The following is an 18,138-nucleotide window of genomic DNA, read 5'->3' as shown; positions in this document are numbered from 1 at the left end:
TAACACCATCATTCCCACAATCCTGATTGAGAAGTTATAGAACCTGGGCCTCTGTACCTCTCTCTGCAACTGGATCTTTGACTTTCTAACCGGAAGACCACAGTATATGTGGATTGGTGATAATATCTGCTCTTCACTGATGATCAACACTGGTGCACCTTGGGTGTGTGCTTGGCCAACTACTCTATTCTCTCCGTACCCATGACTATGGCTAGGCATAGCTCAAATACCATGCTGATGATGCAATGATTGTTGGTAGAATCTCTGATGGTGACGAGAGAGCATGCAGGAGCAAGATATGCCACGTGTTAGAGCAATAACCTTGCACTCAATGTCAGACAAAAGAGCTGATTGTGGACTTCAGGAAGGGTAAGACGAAGGAACACACACCAATTTTCAGAGGCATCAGAAGTGGAGAGAGTGAGCAGTTTCAAGTTCGTGGGTGTCAAGATCTCTGAGGACTTAACTGCATCGATATGTTGGACCAGGTTATAAAGAAGGCAAGACAGTGACTGTACTTCATCAGGAGTTTGAAGAGATTTGATGTCAACAAGAACACTCAATTTTCTGTAGATGTACCATGGAGAGCATTCTGACAGACTGCATCATTGTCTGGTATCTGGGGGGGGGGTGTTGGGGGGGGGAGTGTGGGAGGCCGCGGCTACTGCACAGGACCGCTGCAGAGCGTTGTAAATTTAGTCGGCTCCATCTTGGGTACTAGCCTACAAAGTACCCAGGACATCTTCAAGGATGCCTAAGAAAGATAGCATCCATTATTAAGGACCTCTTGCACCCAGGGCATGCCCTTTTCTCACTGTTGCCATCAGGTAGGAGGTACAGAAACCTGAATCTTCTCCACTGCCTCTGATTCCTAAATGGACATTGAACAGGTGAACACTACTTCACTTTTTTAATATATATTATTTCTGTTTTTTTGCACAATTTTAATCTATTCAATATATGCACACTGGAAATTGATTTACTTATTTTTTTCTTCTATACTTAATATAGAACTGCTGCTGTCGTTAACAAATTTCACAACACGTGATAAATCTGATTCTGATTATCTAAACACATTGCTTTAAGATAAAATCAATCAGCATTGGAAAAGTTAAAATTCCCCAGTACTGTGTTGTATATCTTGCCATGAGTTGCCTCCATGTCTATTCTTCTAATTCACTATTGGAGAGCCTATAATATAATATCATTCAAGTGATTGCTACTTTCTTGTATCTAAGTTCTACCCATATAACTTTAGCTGAACCCTTCCAGGCATCTTCCCTGAGTATGAAGTAATGCTCACCCTGATCAACAATGCAGTGACTCCTCCCTTTTTGCACCCTCCTCCAGCAGACCTGAAACTTTCATATGCTTGAGCTGTCAGACCTGCCCTTCCCTCAGTCAACATGTTGGAAGAATAGAGTTGGAATAGTCCTGCTTATTGTGGAGGGGTTGAAGCCAAGTTTGGATGTAGTGCATATTTGCTGATGAATGGGCTTTAGTCTGTGGTGGCCAGTGCTATCATGTTTGCTGTTGTGTACTGGGGCAGCAGGCTGAGGGTAGCAGACACCAACAGAATCAACAAACTCATTCGCGAGGCCAGTGATGTTGTGGGGGTGGAACTGGACTCTGACAGTGGTGTCTGAAAAGGGGATGCTGTCCAAGTTGCATGCCATCTTGGACAATGTCTCCCATCCACTCCATAATGTACTGGTTAGGCACAGGAGTACATTCAGCTGGAGACTCATTCCACCGAGATGCAACACTGAGCGTCGTAGGAAGTCATTCCTGCCTGTGGCCATCAAACTTTACAACTCCAGCACCCCCCCCCCCCCCCCCCCGGAGTGTCAGACACTCTGAGCCAATAAGCTGGTCCTGGATTAATTTCCACTTGGCATAATTCATAATTTACTTATTATCATTCAATTATTTTTGGTTTTATTTTGCTATATTTCTATTCTAGGTTGGTGCAACTGTAACCAAACCCAATTTCCCTCGGGATCAATAAAGTATGTCTGTCTGTCTTAGACAAGGTAGGATATTTATTCCATGGGGTCTTCACGGTAGAAGTGAAGCAGAAATTTGAGCTTTGCAAGGCACTCATTGGACAATTGTTATCTGTAACAAAACTCCATTTATGTTTTGATTAAAGTATGAACTTTTTTAATATTTGGAAAATATTTTAAAATGCATTACTTTAAAGTTTTATTTAAATTTGTTTCCCAGATGTATGGATGGGCCAAGGACATAGGGTAACAGAGGAAATGAAACAGATTGACATTAGGAAGGAAACGGTGTTGAGTAGACTGATGGGACTGAAGGCTGACAAATCCCCAGGTCCAGATGGTCTGCATCCTAGGGTACTAAAGGAGGTGGCCCTGGAAATTGCGGATGCATTGGTAATCATTTTCCAATGTTCCTTAGATTCAGGATCAGTTCCTGAGGATTGGAGAATGGCTAATGTTATCCCACTTTTTAAGAAAGGAGGGAGGGAGAAAACAGAGAACTATCGTCCTGTCAGCCTAACATCAGTAGTGGGGAAGATGCTGGAGTCCATTATTAAAGATGAAATAGTGGCATATCTAGATAGCAGTGATAGGATTGGGCCGAGCCAGCATGGATTTACCAAGGGCAAATCATGCTTGACTAATCTATTGGAGTTTTGCGAGGATGTAACCAGGAAGTCAGACAAGGGAGATCCAGTGGATGTAGTGTACCTCGATTTTCAGAAGGCATTTGATAAGGTCCCACATAGGAGATTGATGGGTAAAATCAGAGCTCATGGCATTGGGGGGAAGATATTGACATGGATAGAAAACTGGTTGGCAGATAGAAAGCAAAGGGTAGCAGTGAATGGGTGTTTCTCAGAATGGCAGGTGGTGACTAGAGGGGTGCCACAGGGCTCGGTATTGGGACCACAGCTGTTTACGATTTACATCAACAATTTAGATGAAGGCATTGAGAATAACATCAGCAAGTTTGCTGATGATACTAAGCTGGGTGGCAGTGTGACATGTGATGAGGATGTTAGGAGAATTTAGGGTGACTTGGATAGGCTGGGTGAGTAGGCAGATACTTGGCAGATGACGTTTAATGTGAATAAGTGAGGTTATCCACTTTGGGAGTAAGAACAGGAAGGCAGATTATTATCTGAACGGTGTTGAGTTAGGTAAGGGAGAAATACAAAGAGATCTAGGAGTCCTTGTTCATCAGTCACTGAAGGTGAATGAGCAAGTGCAGCAGGCAGTGAAGAAGGCTAATGGAATGTTGGCCTTTATTACAAAGGGAATTGAGTACAAGAGCAAGGAAATCCTCTTGCATTTGTACTGAGCCCTGGTGAGACCACACCTGGAGTATTGTGTACAGTTTTGGTCTCCAGGGTTAAGGAAGGACATCCTGGCTGTAGAGGAAGTGCAGCGTAGATTCACAAGGTTAATTCCTGGGATGTCCGGACTGTCTTACGCAGAGAGGTTAGAGAGACTGGGCTTGTACACGCTGGAATTAAGGTGATTGAGAGGGGATCTGATTGAAACATATAAGATTATTAAGGGATTGGACAAGATAGAGGCAGGAAATATGTTCCAGATGCTGGGAGAGTCCAGTACCAGAGGGCATGGTTTGAGAATAAAGGGTAGGTCATTTAGGACAGAGTTAAGGAAAAACTTCTTCTCCCAGAGAGTTGTGGGGGTCTGGAATGCACTGCCTCGGAAGGCAGTGGAGGCCAATTCTCTGGATGCTTTCAAGAAGGAGTTAGATAGGTATCTTATGGGTAGGGGAATCAAGGGATATGGGGACAAGGCAGGAACCGGGTATTGATAATAGATGATCAGCCATGATCTCTGAATGACAGTGCAGGCTCGAAGAGCCGAATGGTCTACTTCTGCGCCTATTGTCTAAATATTTCAAAGTGGAACAGGAAGTACATATTCCTGCAACGTGATGTTGTTTCATATGTTTTGGAAAATACATTGTGTAGATTTGTTCTTGGTTACATTTATTCAATTTATTATTTGAATACTAATTCACATACCAATGCAATCCTACTTTTTGCTTCTATCTGCACTTTAAAAAAAACCTGAAAAACATGACTGTTTCATGGAATTTGCATTGCATTTACTCAAATGAAAATAAGAGAAGGAAGCTGCACAAGTGGGGAAATTTAAATTATAAGGAAATGATGGAAATCCTCAGCATCTTTGGAAAGAGATTTAACATTTTCAGGTGGAAGATTTTCTCTCCCCCCCCCCCCCCCTACCCACTTCTACCCTGCCCTATGCCAAAACTCAAGATACAGTATATAAGATGGTGCTTTGAAATGTTAGGGACCCCTTATGAAAATCAAATTTAGTTCAATTTAAGTTTAATTGTCATTCAACCATACATGAATACAGCCGAACAAGACAATGTTACTCTGGGGGCAAGGTGCAAAACACAGTCACACACAGCACAAAACACACAGTACACTTATCTAATGGTAAGAAATAGGCACGCAATAAGCAAATCCAAACTCAAGCCATTCAACGCCGCTTATCTACAGATGACCACAATAGAATTTGTCTTCTGCCAAGCGAACACTGGGGGTGGGGGTGGTGGCAGAGGGCAGCCCAGATGTTGCACTATGCTTCCCCCCCCACCCCCGAACTGGGTGGAGCACACTGGCTCCAGTGCCTCTCTCCAGGTTATAAACAGGCAACACCACAGCATGAGGCCCTGAGTCCATTGAATGCCGCAGAAATCTGGAGTTAGTTGCATTGCTCTTGTTCCTACTGTGAGGAAAATGTTTAGTCCTCAGCTGTGTATTTGCTGTTAAGAATGGCAGAGTTTCATAGTAACTGCCCCATGTTTGCTCATTTCTATGCAGAGACATTTGTCAGTCCGAGAACAACTCTTCTCCGCAGATCAGCTGCAGTGAAAAAGTGAGGAAAAATACACTGGGTAACGCTAAATGTGTGTCTGTTCATGTAGCTTCACTGTGAAATTTGCAGCCTTGTGACCTCACAGCATGAATCATTGAAGCAGGGTTTAAGCCTAATGCATGATGCACAAAATAAAAAAGCTTCAGATATTTTGACCACTATGTGAATTTGATTTTATGATTGAACCATTGAGATTAGGATTGATACACTTAAATAGCTCTTCATGGATTTCGGTATATCATGCTCCTCATTTTATTCAAGAATATACACAATGGCCACTCTTAGGTAAAGGAATGGAGCTCAGTGTGAACTTCTGCTGTATCCTTCAAGATTTGACGTGTTGTGTTCATAGATGCTCTTCAGCCTACCTACATGGTTATTTGAGTTACTGTTGCCTTCCTGTCAGTTTGAATCAATCTTCCCATTCTCTCTGACCTCTTTCATTAACAAGGTACTTTCACACACACAACTGACGCTCACTGTATGTTGATTGTTTTTCACACCATTCTTTGTAAATCATAGAGTATGTTGTACATAGAAATGTTCTGAGATAAACTACCTTTTTTGTTTGCACCAATAATCAGTCGACAGTCAAAGTCACTTACATCACATTTCATCCTCATTCTGATATTTGGTCTGAACTGCAACGGAACCTCTTGACCATGTCTGTGTGCTTTGATGCTTTGAGTTGCTGCCACATGATTGGCTGATTAGATCTGTACATAAATGAGCAGGTGTACCTAATAAAATAGCCACAGAATGTATATGATGTGTCCTTCTGATAATTTTGGAACACCAGTTTCAAGCCTAAGGGAATCAAAGATGTTAAGCCAACAATGTCATTTCATATACAGTGCCTTGAAAAAATGTTCAGCCCCTAACCCTTTGTTTACATAAATCCAGGGAATTTGATCAATTTAACTGAGAATTTTTATTTGTGAATCAGATGTTCCTTCCCCCCCCCCCCCCCCACGGTAGAGCCCAAAAACAGGGAAAATTGTGAAGCATGAAAAACTAAAAATTCAAAACTGAAATGTCAGCAGTTCAAAAGTATTCACCACCCTTTGCTCAGTACTTAGTTAAACCACCTTTTGCACAGCTAGTAGTCTTTTTGGATAAGATTCTATTAGATTTACAGCACCTGATGGAGCAAGATTTGCCCATTCCTCCTTGCAAAATGGCTTGAGCAGTGCCAGGTTAGTTAGGATGCGGCAGTGGACAACAATCTTCAGGACTTGATAGAGATTTTCGATTGGGTTAAGGTCAGGATTTAGACTGGGCCACTCAAGAACATCAATTTTCTTCATTTGAAGCCAGTCCATTATTGTTTTGGCAGTGTGCTTTGAGTCACTGTCCTGCTGAAATATTAACTACCTCCCCAGTTAAGCTTTCTGGCAGAGGGTAGCAGGTTTTCATCCAGGATCTCTGTATTTAGCAGCATTCATCTTCCCATCAATCCTGGCCTGATTTCCAATCACTGCTGCTGAAAAGCATTCCCATAGCATGATGCAACCTCTACCATACTTTATGATAGGAATGGTATTACCTGGTTAATGGGCAGTATTAGATTTATGCAACATTTACTGCTTAGTGTTGAGGACAGAACATTTTACTTTAGTCTCATCTGACCACAAGACCAACTTCCACATCTTTACAGCATCTTCTAAGTGAAACTTTGTCAAGTCTCTATGAGCAAGGATATGCTTTTTTTTGTGGCACGTGTTGAGATGAATATTTTCAAACTGCTGATATTTCAGTTTTTGAATGTTTAGTTTTTCATGCTATACTATTTTCCCTGTCTTTTTCAGACACTATCGTGAAAAGAGGAGCATGTGATTCACAAATAAAAATTCTCAGATCATATTCCCTGGTTGTAATACTGATTTATGTGAACAAGGCATTTGGGATGAATACTATTACAAGGCACTGTATATATCTGTAGCATTATCAACTGGGGGCAGGGTGGGTTAATTCTTTGTCAATGACTGCTTTTAAAAGTGGTGCTTCAACTGATTTAATTTCTTGGTGCATTTTTTTTGTAAAATCCCTTGATGTTCCTATTTCCTTGCCTTTGACTGTCTGGTACAATCATTCATGTTCGTGAATGAAATGGGTTATATCACTACAACAGTTTTTGTTCACAGGGACAGCAAACCTCTTTTCCAAGAAAACTCTCACCAAATAATGTGCTTGATATCAGAATAAGAATTATTTTCAAGGACTTTATTGCACACAGATCAAGTTGCTTTGCCCCGCTCATAGAATCTACTAAGTAGAATAATCATGTTTTGCTAATTATGACACGTTAGTACAAAGCCTTTGGGTTCTGTAAGTACTTCTAAGTGCTCGCAAATGAACAGATGTTAAATATAACCAGATTACTTGTATTTTGTGGTTTTGGTTATTAACTACCATGCTTTTTTAAAAATCATATATGGAGTTGCATAGCAAGAAATCTTAATTCAGAAATGGATAAAGAGCAGTATTTAAAGAGGGGCATACAGAGATTAGGATTAAGTTTTAAAAACAAGAAATTCTGTGGATGCTGGAAATTCAGAATAACACAATGTTGGAGGAACTCAATAGGTTAGGCAGCATCTCTGGAAAAGAATACAGTTGATGTTTTGAGACAAAACCTTTAATGTGACTGGGAAGGGAAGGGGGGAAGAATAAGAATAAGGTGGGGAGAAGGGAAGGAGTAAAGCTTCGGTAACAGGTAAAGCCAGGTAAGGATGGGTGGGGGAGGGGGGTGAAGTGAGAAGCTGGGAGGTGATTGGTGCAGAAGGTGAAGTGCTAAAGAAATAGGAATCTGATTGGAGAGGAGGATTAAGACTGCTTTTCTGCTTTGTTTTTTTCCCCAGTAGCAGAAGCAGGCTGCAAGGAAGGGTTCTAAGGATGGAGCAGAGGAAGTGATACAGTGAAAGGCTGGGCAAGTGTAATTAGGAGTCATGTCTTAATAGAAGTAGCTGCTGATAGAGTATGCCAAATACGGTAAAACTGCAGTACAACAATCGGCTGTCTTTCCATTTGGAAATCCAAATTGTTGGGCATTTGACTTGCCAGGAATTGTATGCCATTCTCCTTACAGACTTACCAAGACCTTGGTTCCAATGCTCCTTTTACACTTGGCAATTTCACTAGGAATTTTATTGTCAAATCATAAACACAAAAAAAGTGAGCTTTAGTGGCCACTAAACTGCCACCAACAAAGTTGATTGGGCTGGATTATCGGGAATTTTACAATATTTTTCTTTGAAACATAGAATGTCCAGCACAGAAATGAGCTGTTTGGCCCATCTGGTCTGTTCTGGTATTTGTACTGTGAAAACCAAAATTTCCTGAGTATCAGTATGGTCACACACTGTATTTTGCAAAGAAACAAGAAATGTTGAGTACAGAAACAAGCCTTTTGTGCCTGCTACACTAATCCTACTTGTCCTCTAGAATTGATGTAAAGACGGAGACTTGCAGTACCCCAAAGTCTACTCATTCACCCGGTAATTCGACTTACTATAGCCTCGCTCTGTCTCCTTAATAAGGGAAGAAGAGGTGTCCCCATTTCACAATGAGAGGAGAGACATAATAATCAACTTGCTGGTATATGATGTTAAATGCCTACTATGTTGCTTTTTCCACGCTCTGTGCCCAGAGCCCAGAGAGTGGCCCCAGAAAGGCTTGGGTCTCTGGACACACAGCCCAAGGCAGCTAACCTGCTGCTTCTGATGTTCTGTGTTCTCCTGCGACGCCTCAGTCAGGGGCACCGGCCTAGAATCAGCCTATCTCCAGAGCCACGAAAATCCGGCACCCTGAAGGCATGCTGGTCTTCTAGGTCACGTCCTTGGGATATCAAAAACTGGCCAGTCACGAGACCCTGAGAGTGGGTCCCATTCCTGCATAGAACCGAAGAAGTAGATGTTCATGCCATCGGATTGGAAGTGGAATTAAAATGGGTGGCTACTGGGAGATCCAGCTTCTTCTGGCAGACAGAGCGTAGGTGCCCGGCAAAGTGGTCTCCCAATCTGTGTCTGGTCTCACTGATATATAAGAGGCAAGACCAGGAGCACCAGATACAGTATATGACCCAAATAGATTCACAGGTGAAATGTCACCTCACCTGGATGGATTGTTTGGGGCCATTTCCTACACCTCCCCCCCCCACCTTTTTGATCTCTCTGTCTTTGTGTCTGGAGACAGCTTATCCACTATTATAAACCCACAGACTCTCACAACTACTTGGACTATACCTCTTCCCACCCTGTTACTTGTAAAAACACCATCCCCTTCTCAATTCCTCAGTCTCTGCCGCATCTGCTCTCAGGGTGACGCTTTTCATTCTAGAATGAAGGAGATGTCCTCCTCCTCTAAAGAAAGGGGTTTCCCTTCTGTTACGTACCCATGGGTATCTTGTACTTGTCACGTGACAGTGGTGTTGAAGATATGCTGGACCTAAGATAGTGGTCTTGTGATGGTGGAGTGATGTCATTTTCCTGCCAGTAGAGGTCATGTGTCAGGTTTTTTTCCCACAGGGTATAAAAGGAGGACCCCTCCCAGTGAGGAGGGGCTGTTCGTGGCTGGATTTGCCATTTTGACTCCATGCCACTGTGTGGTCCAATATTATGACACATTTTGGTTGAAAGGTGGAGTTTTATTTAATGCCTAAAGTTTAAAAGGTCATTGCCGGCAGTTTCTTTATAATACTGCCAGTTAAAAATCAGTGGAGAGTGAAGATCGGAGTTCGGGAGCCAAAAGATCGAGGAAAGTCGATTTCGATGGTGAAACAGGTTCGGCCTTGTTTGATCCTTGTCAGAAACGAACCACGTTCCCGAATAATGGCTTCAAGACAAATTCAAGGAAACAAAGTTTATTAACAGTTCTGCAGAGCTGGGCCCCCTCAGAGAAGGGAACCCTGAACCTTACAGGGCAGCAGGTTTTATCCTTCTTCCTTACCCCTCCCCTCCCTGACTCGGGAGGTACATAGTCTTATCCCATTCCATATTTGGAGTTGTTTTTTTACACATTTCTGTAAAACAATAGTCCATATCTCAGGACTTCAATGATTGCACAAACAGTTAATCTTGTCAGGGCTTCTGCATTCATAATTAAATCACATTTGTCCTCTGACTTTAACCCAGACCTCTTTCAGAAACGCACATCTTAATTTTGAATTTCACAATTCCACCCTTTTTCTTTTTAAGATGTGCGTACCAGCTAGCATTTCTCCTCTTTCCAGGGGGCCCACCGTCCTTCCTCTGCCCCCCGTGGAGGGTCAACTTTCTTCTTTAATAGCATAAGTTTTAGCTCGTTTGTCCCATGTTGGGATATCGCTACTGCCTGGAGCTGGAATATACTGCGCCTGATCAGTGTTCATATACAAGGAATCAAACACGGCAAAAGTAAGAGAATCATTAGACCCCCGCCTGCTACTAGGAGAGCGGTGCACCACCAACTACCTCCCAGTAGCCCGTCTAGCCAACTCATGTTCCCCAGGGATCTCCAGGTTTGTACTGGCACGTGGGCCAGTTTCCGAATTTTGTCGGATATTTTTAACACTGCTTTTCCATGGTCATCTATCTTGAAGCAACAGTTTGTAAGATTGAACTTCCCACATACCCCGCCTTCAGAGGCCAATAGGTAATCCACAGCCAGCCTGTTCTGGTATATTGCTGTTCGCATCTGGCTCTGCTGTTTTGCCAACAGCTCCAATGCCAGTGCCGTGCTGAGGTATTGCTATTGCCTGAAGTTGTGACTCACTTCGTCTTATTAGTGCTTGTACACAGGGAATGAGGCAGGGTAAAAGCATCAAACTCATTAATCCACCTCCCACCATCCAGAGTACTGTTCGCCACCAACCGCCTTTATTATAGACCTGATAGTACGGCTTACCATTTTCCCAACTCTCTTCTGCTTTTATCATGACAACGGTCATTTACATGCGAGTGGGACACAAATGATCCTGGGTACACCCTCTGCCCCACTCGTACCACGGTTCTGCACTTGTCACATTTCCCTTCAATTTCCCCGACATATAGAATCAAATATATTACAGTCAATAATGTTACAGTCCACATAGAGTTAATTTTTGCTGCCATTTTAGCTTCACCACCAACGGTTCTTCACCGGGAACACAGGTCCACTCAGTGCGGCTTTCGGGCTTCACTGGTCCTTTTACCCTGGATGCGTGTGTCCACCCTTTTTCTTTTGTCCGTACAGCCGCCTCTGTTGTTAGCAGGACCTGGAAAGGGCCTTCCCACTGTGGCTGTAACTTCTCCGGCTTCCAGGTCCTTACCAGAACCCAATCTCCAGGCACGATCTGATGTAAAGCAAAGTCGAGCGGCGGAGTCTGGGCCAAGAGACCCTTTTTCCGCAGTTCTGCAAAGGAACGGGACAAGGCCAGTAAATTGTTCTTTACAAATAAATCACCCCCCTGTAGTGTGGGATACCCCTCTATTTTATTCCAATATGGCAGTCCAAAGAGCATCTCGTAAGGAGATACTCCTATGTCCTTCCGGGGCGCTGTACGTATTCTCAGGAGAGCGATCGGCAAACACTTGGTCCATGGTAGCTTGGTTTCCAACATCAACTTGGTTAGCTGTGCCTTCAGGGTGCTGTTCATTCGTTCTAGTCTTCCCGAACGCTGGGGATGCCACGGGGTATGGTACTTCCATTCGATATCAAGTGCATCGCAAATTAACTGGTGCGTCTTGGAGGCGAAGTGTGTCCCCCGGTCAGAGTCTATGGACCCCACAATTCCATATCTGGGGATTATGTTCTCAAGTAGTATCCGAGCTACTGTGGGCGCATCTGCCTTAGTAGTTGGGTATGCTTCCACCCAGCGTGTAAAGTGATCCACGATTACCAATAAGTATTTCCATCTCTGCACTTGGGGCAGCTCGGTGAAGTCGATTTGGATTCCATGGAAGGGTCTCATGGCCAGGGGTTGGCCGCCTCTTGGGATGGATCGCATCACTTTCTTGTTTATTCTTTGGCAAGTTGGACATCCAGTTACCTCTTGTTGGGCCAAAGTGTAGATTCCCTTGCATGCATATTCCCTAAGTACCGTGTCACACATTGCCTGCACTCCCCAATGGGTTTGTTGGTGCAATCGTTGGAGGATACTCCGGGTAACCTCTTTCCTTTAGATCTATTACACTGAACCACTCATGGTCAGGGGAGATCTTGCTCATCAGTGTGTAGGGATTGGGGACTACAGGGTACTGAGTCTGTACCACCGCGTTTAAGCCCCTCAAGTCTTGGACCATCCTGTAACTTCCGTCCGGCTTCCTCACCGGGAGGATCGGGGTGTTATGGTGACATACACTCTTCCAAAAGTCCATCTGCGATCAGTCCTTCTATTACCGGTTGCAGGCCTTTCCTCCCTTCCATTGAAATAGGGTACTGTTTTCTCTGTACTGGCGAACTGTTAGGTAATAGTGAGATTTGCAAGGGGGGGGGGACGTTCAAGCCCCCCCCCCCCCCCCCCCCGGTTCCCTTCCTGGTACCATACCTCCTGGCTTATTTTCCTATCGTCTTCTTCCCTGAGGGCAAACAGCTGTACCATTATCTTCCCGTTCCTGGGCACAGTCCCGACGCCTAGCCTGACTTGCAGATCCCGCCCGAGCAGGTTGAATCTCGCAGAGGGTAACAAAAGTAGGTCCTGTCCCGTTACCCTATCCTCATGTTCAATTTTCACGTTGTCCACAATTGGCACTTGTATGGTCTTTCCTCCGATACCGGATACCCCCATTACCTTTGTTCCAGTTCGGGCGCCGGGAGGTATCTGGATTACGCTAGATCTTTCGGCACCCGAATCTACCATAAAGGTTGTATCACATCCTTGGGGACCTAATTTCAAGTTTACCAGGGGTTCCTGCCGATGATCTTTTTCCCAAGGGTTAGAACCCCCGACCCCCCCAGTACTCTTCTTCCATCATGGCGTACGAGCACACTTCCTGTCGGTATCTGGGGCACTCGCGCCTGAAGTGTCCCTCTTCGTTGCAGTGAAATCATCTTAAAGCCTTCCTTAGCCCTCCTCCTTGCTCCTGGCTACTACCTCGATCCAACCATGGTCCCTGTCTCTCTCTACTATCTGCGGTTACTTGTCGCACTGTCTGGACCATTATCCTTGCCGTCTTCTTTTGTTTCTCTTCGTCCCTTCTTACAAACACTTTCTGTGCCTCCCTAAGTAGTTCACTTAAGGGTTTAGTATTCCAATCTTCTAGTTTTTCCAGTTTTTTTTCTTATATCTGGCCATGCTTTCGATACAAATTCAACACGAATCAGCTGTTGGCCAACCTCCGTCTCAGGGTCTTCGATTTGTGGAGCGGTAGGGGGCTCATATGGGGCGGCAGGTGGTCGAGCACCTCCCATGTATTCTTTTTCTGTCCCCCTTCATTTATCATTTTCAATTTATAACTATTTGTCGTTGGTAACCAGCATAGGGCAAAATCACTTTCTTCAGGTTTAACGTTAGGTTTTGAATTCACGTACAGATTAAGGGCTTGTTGTACCCAATCCTCGCTAGACCCGAACTTAGGCCATCACACAGCCGACCCTTGGATCGGCTGGTGGGACCATAATTCACAGAACTGTATCATTTTTCTCTTTGACTTCCCTTTTCGCCTCCCGTAATCCCAATTTTCTAGCATCCGTCCCAACGGACTATCAGGGGGTACCCCAGGGTATTTTTCATCGTTGGCACCTGGATTTCCTTTACCCTTTTCTCTCTTAGACCCCTTATTCCCCATCTCGAGGACTTGCCCGGTTCCAATCCACCCGCAGGCACCCCGTAATTCCACAATTCTCGTGCACTACGTCTCTGCAGGAATTTAATTTGAATGTGACCCACCTAGCTCGGTCACTCCTGTCCAATTCCGGAACCTGTATTCCCGCGATCGCCCAGGAATTCACCTGCAGGCACCCCGCAGTTCCACAATTCTCATGTACTATTCCTCTACAGGAGGAATCACCTGCAGGAACCCCGCAGTTCCACAATTCTCGTGTACTACGTCTCTACAGGAGGATCCACCTGCAGGAACCCCGCAGCTCCACGATTCTTGTGTACTACGTCTCTACAGGAGGATCCACCTGCAGGAACCCCGCAGCTCCACGATTCTTGTGTACTACGTCTCTACAGGAATTTAATTTCTTACCTGGGTCCTGTGCACAGAAATTACTCGATCGCTAACTGCCTCGACAACCCCTCTTTGTTTCCTTGAGTCCGCCGGATATCACTCGCTCAAGCCGCGCGGGGCGACAAGCAAGGAATCAGGGACTGCCGAACTCGGCAGGGTGCACCTTCTCCGATGTCCTTCCTTGCCCCCCTCACGGCTGGAGTGTGGATCCCGGACGAGCACCCCAAGTTGTCAGAAACGAGCCACGTTCCCGAATAATGGCTTCAAGACAAATTCAAGGAAACAAAGTTTATTAACAGTTCTGCAGAGCTGGGCCCCCTCAGAGAAGGGAACCCTGAACCTTACAGGGCAGCAGGTTTTATCCTTCTTCCTTACCCCTCCCCTCCCTGACTCGGGAGGTACATAGTCTTATCCCATTCCATATTTGGAGTTGTTTTTTTACACATTTCTGTAAAACAATAGTCCATATCTCAGGACTTCAATGATTGCACAAACAGTTAATCTTGTCAGGGCTTCTGCATTCATAATTAAATCACATTTGTTTACTGACTTTAACCCAGACATAATTAAATCACATTTGTCCTCTGACTTTAACCCAGACCTCTTTCAGAAATGCACATCTTAATTTTGAATCTCACAATCCTCATTCGGAAGGAATTCGTTGGCTGTGCCTGTGTTAACCCCTGCAAATAATAGCAGAAAGGGTTGGGTACAGTTTTGTAAAGGAAAGGTCAGTGCCTTTAAGCCATTTCATTTTTATCTTCGTAAATTCTCCGGGAAAAGTATAGTTCGACTGGGAACTGCAGCAACGTGACGTGAAAGAGAATTTAAATTGTCTAAAAAGTCTCTCCTTTAATGGACTGTAAGCATTTTGAACTTTTGCAGTACTACTTTGAAGAACTGTTTTTGCAACATCGCTTTAAGAACTGTCTTCACTTTATTCCTTTAAGAACTGTTTAAGCTGCCGCACAGCAGCTGATTTCCAGTTACGTTAGTCGTTTGTTTACTTTTTGGGGGGGTTGTTTTTCAGTGTTTAATAAATGTTTTATTTGTTATTTTTTAAAAAACCCTGCCTCACTTATATATTTATTGTTGCTGAATCTGTAACACTTCCTCCACCATCAATACTGCCCCAATCACATCTCTTCTATTTCATGCACGTCTGCTCCCACTCCATCCTCCTACTGCCCTACCAGGTTCCTCATCCTCACTTACCACCCCACCAACCTTTGCGCCCGGCCCATAATCATCCACAACCTCTGCTATTTTGAACAGGATCTCACCACCAAGCACATCGTTCTCTCCCTTCTCTCCCCCCCCCCCCCCCCCCCGCCCCCCCGCCCCCCACTTTCTACTTTCCACAGGCATGGCTCCCTACTTGACTCCCAAACAGTCCTTCAGGATGACGTGACCTGTGAGTTTGTGTTATATACTGTGTCCGGTTCTCCTGGTGTGTGGCCTCCTGTATATTGGTGAGACCTGACGTAGATTGAAAGAGACCACTTCCCGAAGCATCTATGTTCTATCCACCAGAAGAAGCAGGATCTCTCAGTAGCTAACCGTTTTAATTCCACTTCCTATTTCCTTCCATGGACTCCTCTACTTGTCCCAATGAGGCCGCGCTCAGGTTGGAGGAACAACACCTTGTATTCCGTCTGGGTAGCCACCAACCTGATGGCATGAACATCAATTTCTCAAACTTCAGATAATCCCCCCCCCCTTCACCATTCCCCATCCCCTTTTCCCTCACTCACCTTATCTCCTTGCCTGCCCATCACCTCCCTCTGGTGCTCCTACCCCCTTTTCGTTCTTCCATAGCCTTCTGTCTTCTCCTATTTGATTCCTGCTTCTCTGATTTCTCCCTTCTCCAGCCCTGTATCTCTTTCACCAACTTCCCAACTCTTTACTTCACCCCACCCCCTCCTGGTTTCACCTATCACTTTGTGCTTCTCCCTTCTCTCCGCCCACCTTTTAACTTTGTTTTTCATCTTTTTTTCTCCATTCCTGCTGAAGGGTCTCGGCCTGAAATGTTGACTGTACTTTGATGCTGCCTGCCCTGCTGAATTCCTCCAGCATTCCATGTGTATTGCTTGGATTTCCAGCATCTGCAGATTTTCTCTTGTTTGTAATTGTATTTTGGTATTGATTTGGAATAGTGAAATTTGAGTTAGGATGTTCCTTTAATTACAGGTGTGCACCGCTTAACTTCCATTTGGACAACGTCCAATCGCATATACGTCCGTAGTCCTAATCGGAGAACGTGACATAGTGGATGTAACCAATCTCGTGTGTCTCTTGAGTGTAGTAGCGTTATCTCTGTTTAATTTTCTTTTGAAAATATTACCATAAGGTGCATCATGGCTTCCAAGTACAGCAAAACCACTCCTAGTAAAAGCAGCAGCAAGAGGCAAAGGAAGAATATTGATTTGGAAGTGAAACAAAAGGTTATTAAACAACATGAAGGTGGAAAACCACTGAATGCTATTGCTCGGGATTTAGGCATGTCGCACTTGACAATCACAACGATCCTGAAAAACAAAGAAAAAATTCTCGAAGCTATTAAAGAATCGGCTTCACTGAAAACTATAAGGCTCACAAAATGCAAGAGGGACCTATATCGGATTTGGAGAAATTGCTAATGATATATTCCTGAAGAAACCAACTTCTCCTGAAGAAGTGGAATACTGAAGAAGTTGAGAACAGTGATGTGGATGATCCTGATCCTCTCTGATAAATTGTGTGAGATATAGGCTAAGAAAGTGTTTACATAAAAGTTTAAAAAGTGAAAAAAATTAAAGTTTAAAATGAAATAAAAAAATATAGTGTATGTATTATAGTGTACAGTATACCATTTTAGTGTAAGTTCTTGGCCATGTAGTCGATACAAGTACACTACAGTACTCTGTATAGGTTGGCTAAGTATATAATATGGTGTTCACACAACGTCCAATTCACATAACATCTGATTTCACAGAGTGTATCATGGATGTCAAACGACACATACCTGTAATTGTAATTTGCAGTGAAATGATTTGTGATAGTTAAGTAAATTTTATAATTCAGCTGGAGTTCTGATTTGGCTCTTGCATTTCATAGCCTTTTTGTTTTCTGTTTTACAGGTTGGAACGTGTAACTCCAAAAGACAGAACGCAGATACTATTTAAAGTATGGCAGGTATGGGTATATATTGTAAGTCATGTTCAAGTTGCTGAAAATCTACATTTCCTGGAAACACAAAGGACTAAATCATCGTAAAGTAACATTTGACATAACTTGCATCTCACATTAAATGCAAATTTTACACTCAGTGGCCACTTTATTAGGCACACCTCGTTAATCCAAATATCTATTCTGCTATTAATGTAATAGCAATTAGCTGCATAAAAGCATGCAGACATGGTCAAGAGGTTCAGTTGATGTTCAGACCAAACATCAGAATGGGGAAGAAATGTGATCTAAGTGACTTTTGATTGTGGAATGACTGCTGCTGCCATTTGGGGTGGTTTGAGTATATCAGAAACTTCTGATCTCCTGGTCTTTTCACACTACAGTCTCTGGAGTTTACTGAGAATACTACAAACAAAAGCCATTGAATAGTGGCTCTAAAGGAGAAAATGCCTTGTTAAAGAGAGGGGTTGGAGTAAAAATGCAGAATGACCGGACTGGTTCAAGCTGACAGGAAGGCAACAGTAACTCAGATAACCACACACTTCAACAGTGGAGTGCAGAAGAGCATCTACAACCACACGTTTTGGATACTGTTGGTGGGGATGACCTACCAGGAACAAGTTGCAGTGGTCCTGTCTCTGGCACTGAGGTTGGACCCTCGACTAGGAAGGGGAGGAGAGAAGAGAAGAGAGCAGTAGTAATAAGGGATTCTATAGTCAGTGGGGTGGATAGGAGATTTTGAGGGGAAGATCGGGAGTCTCGGATGGTATGTTGCATCTCAGATCGGGTGCAGGTTATTCTCGAGAGGGAGGGCAAGAATCCAGATGTTGTGGTCCATGTAGGGAGCAATGACGTGGGTAGGATGAGTGAGGGGGTCCTGCGTAGGGAGTTGGGTGCGAAGCTGAAGAGCAGGACCTCGAGGG

This window comes from Hemitrygon akajei, chromosome 21, assembly GCF_048418815.1.
Source record: "Hemitrygon akajei chromosome 21, sHemAka1.3, whole genome shotgun sequence".
Lineage (NCBI taxonomy): Eukaryota > Metazoa > Chordata > Chondrichthyes > Myliobatiformes > Dasyatidae > Hemitrygon > Hemitrygon akajei.
Note: the sequence above shows the minus strand (reverse complement) of the source record.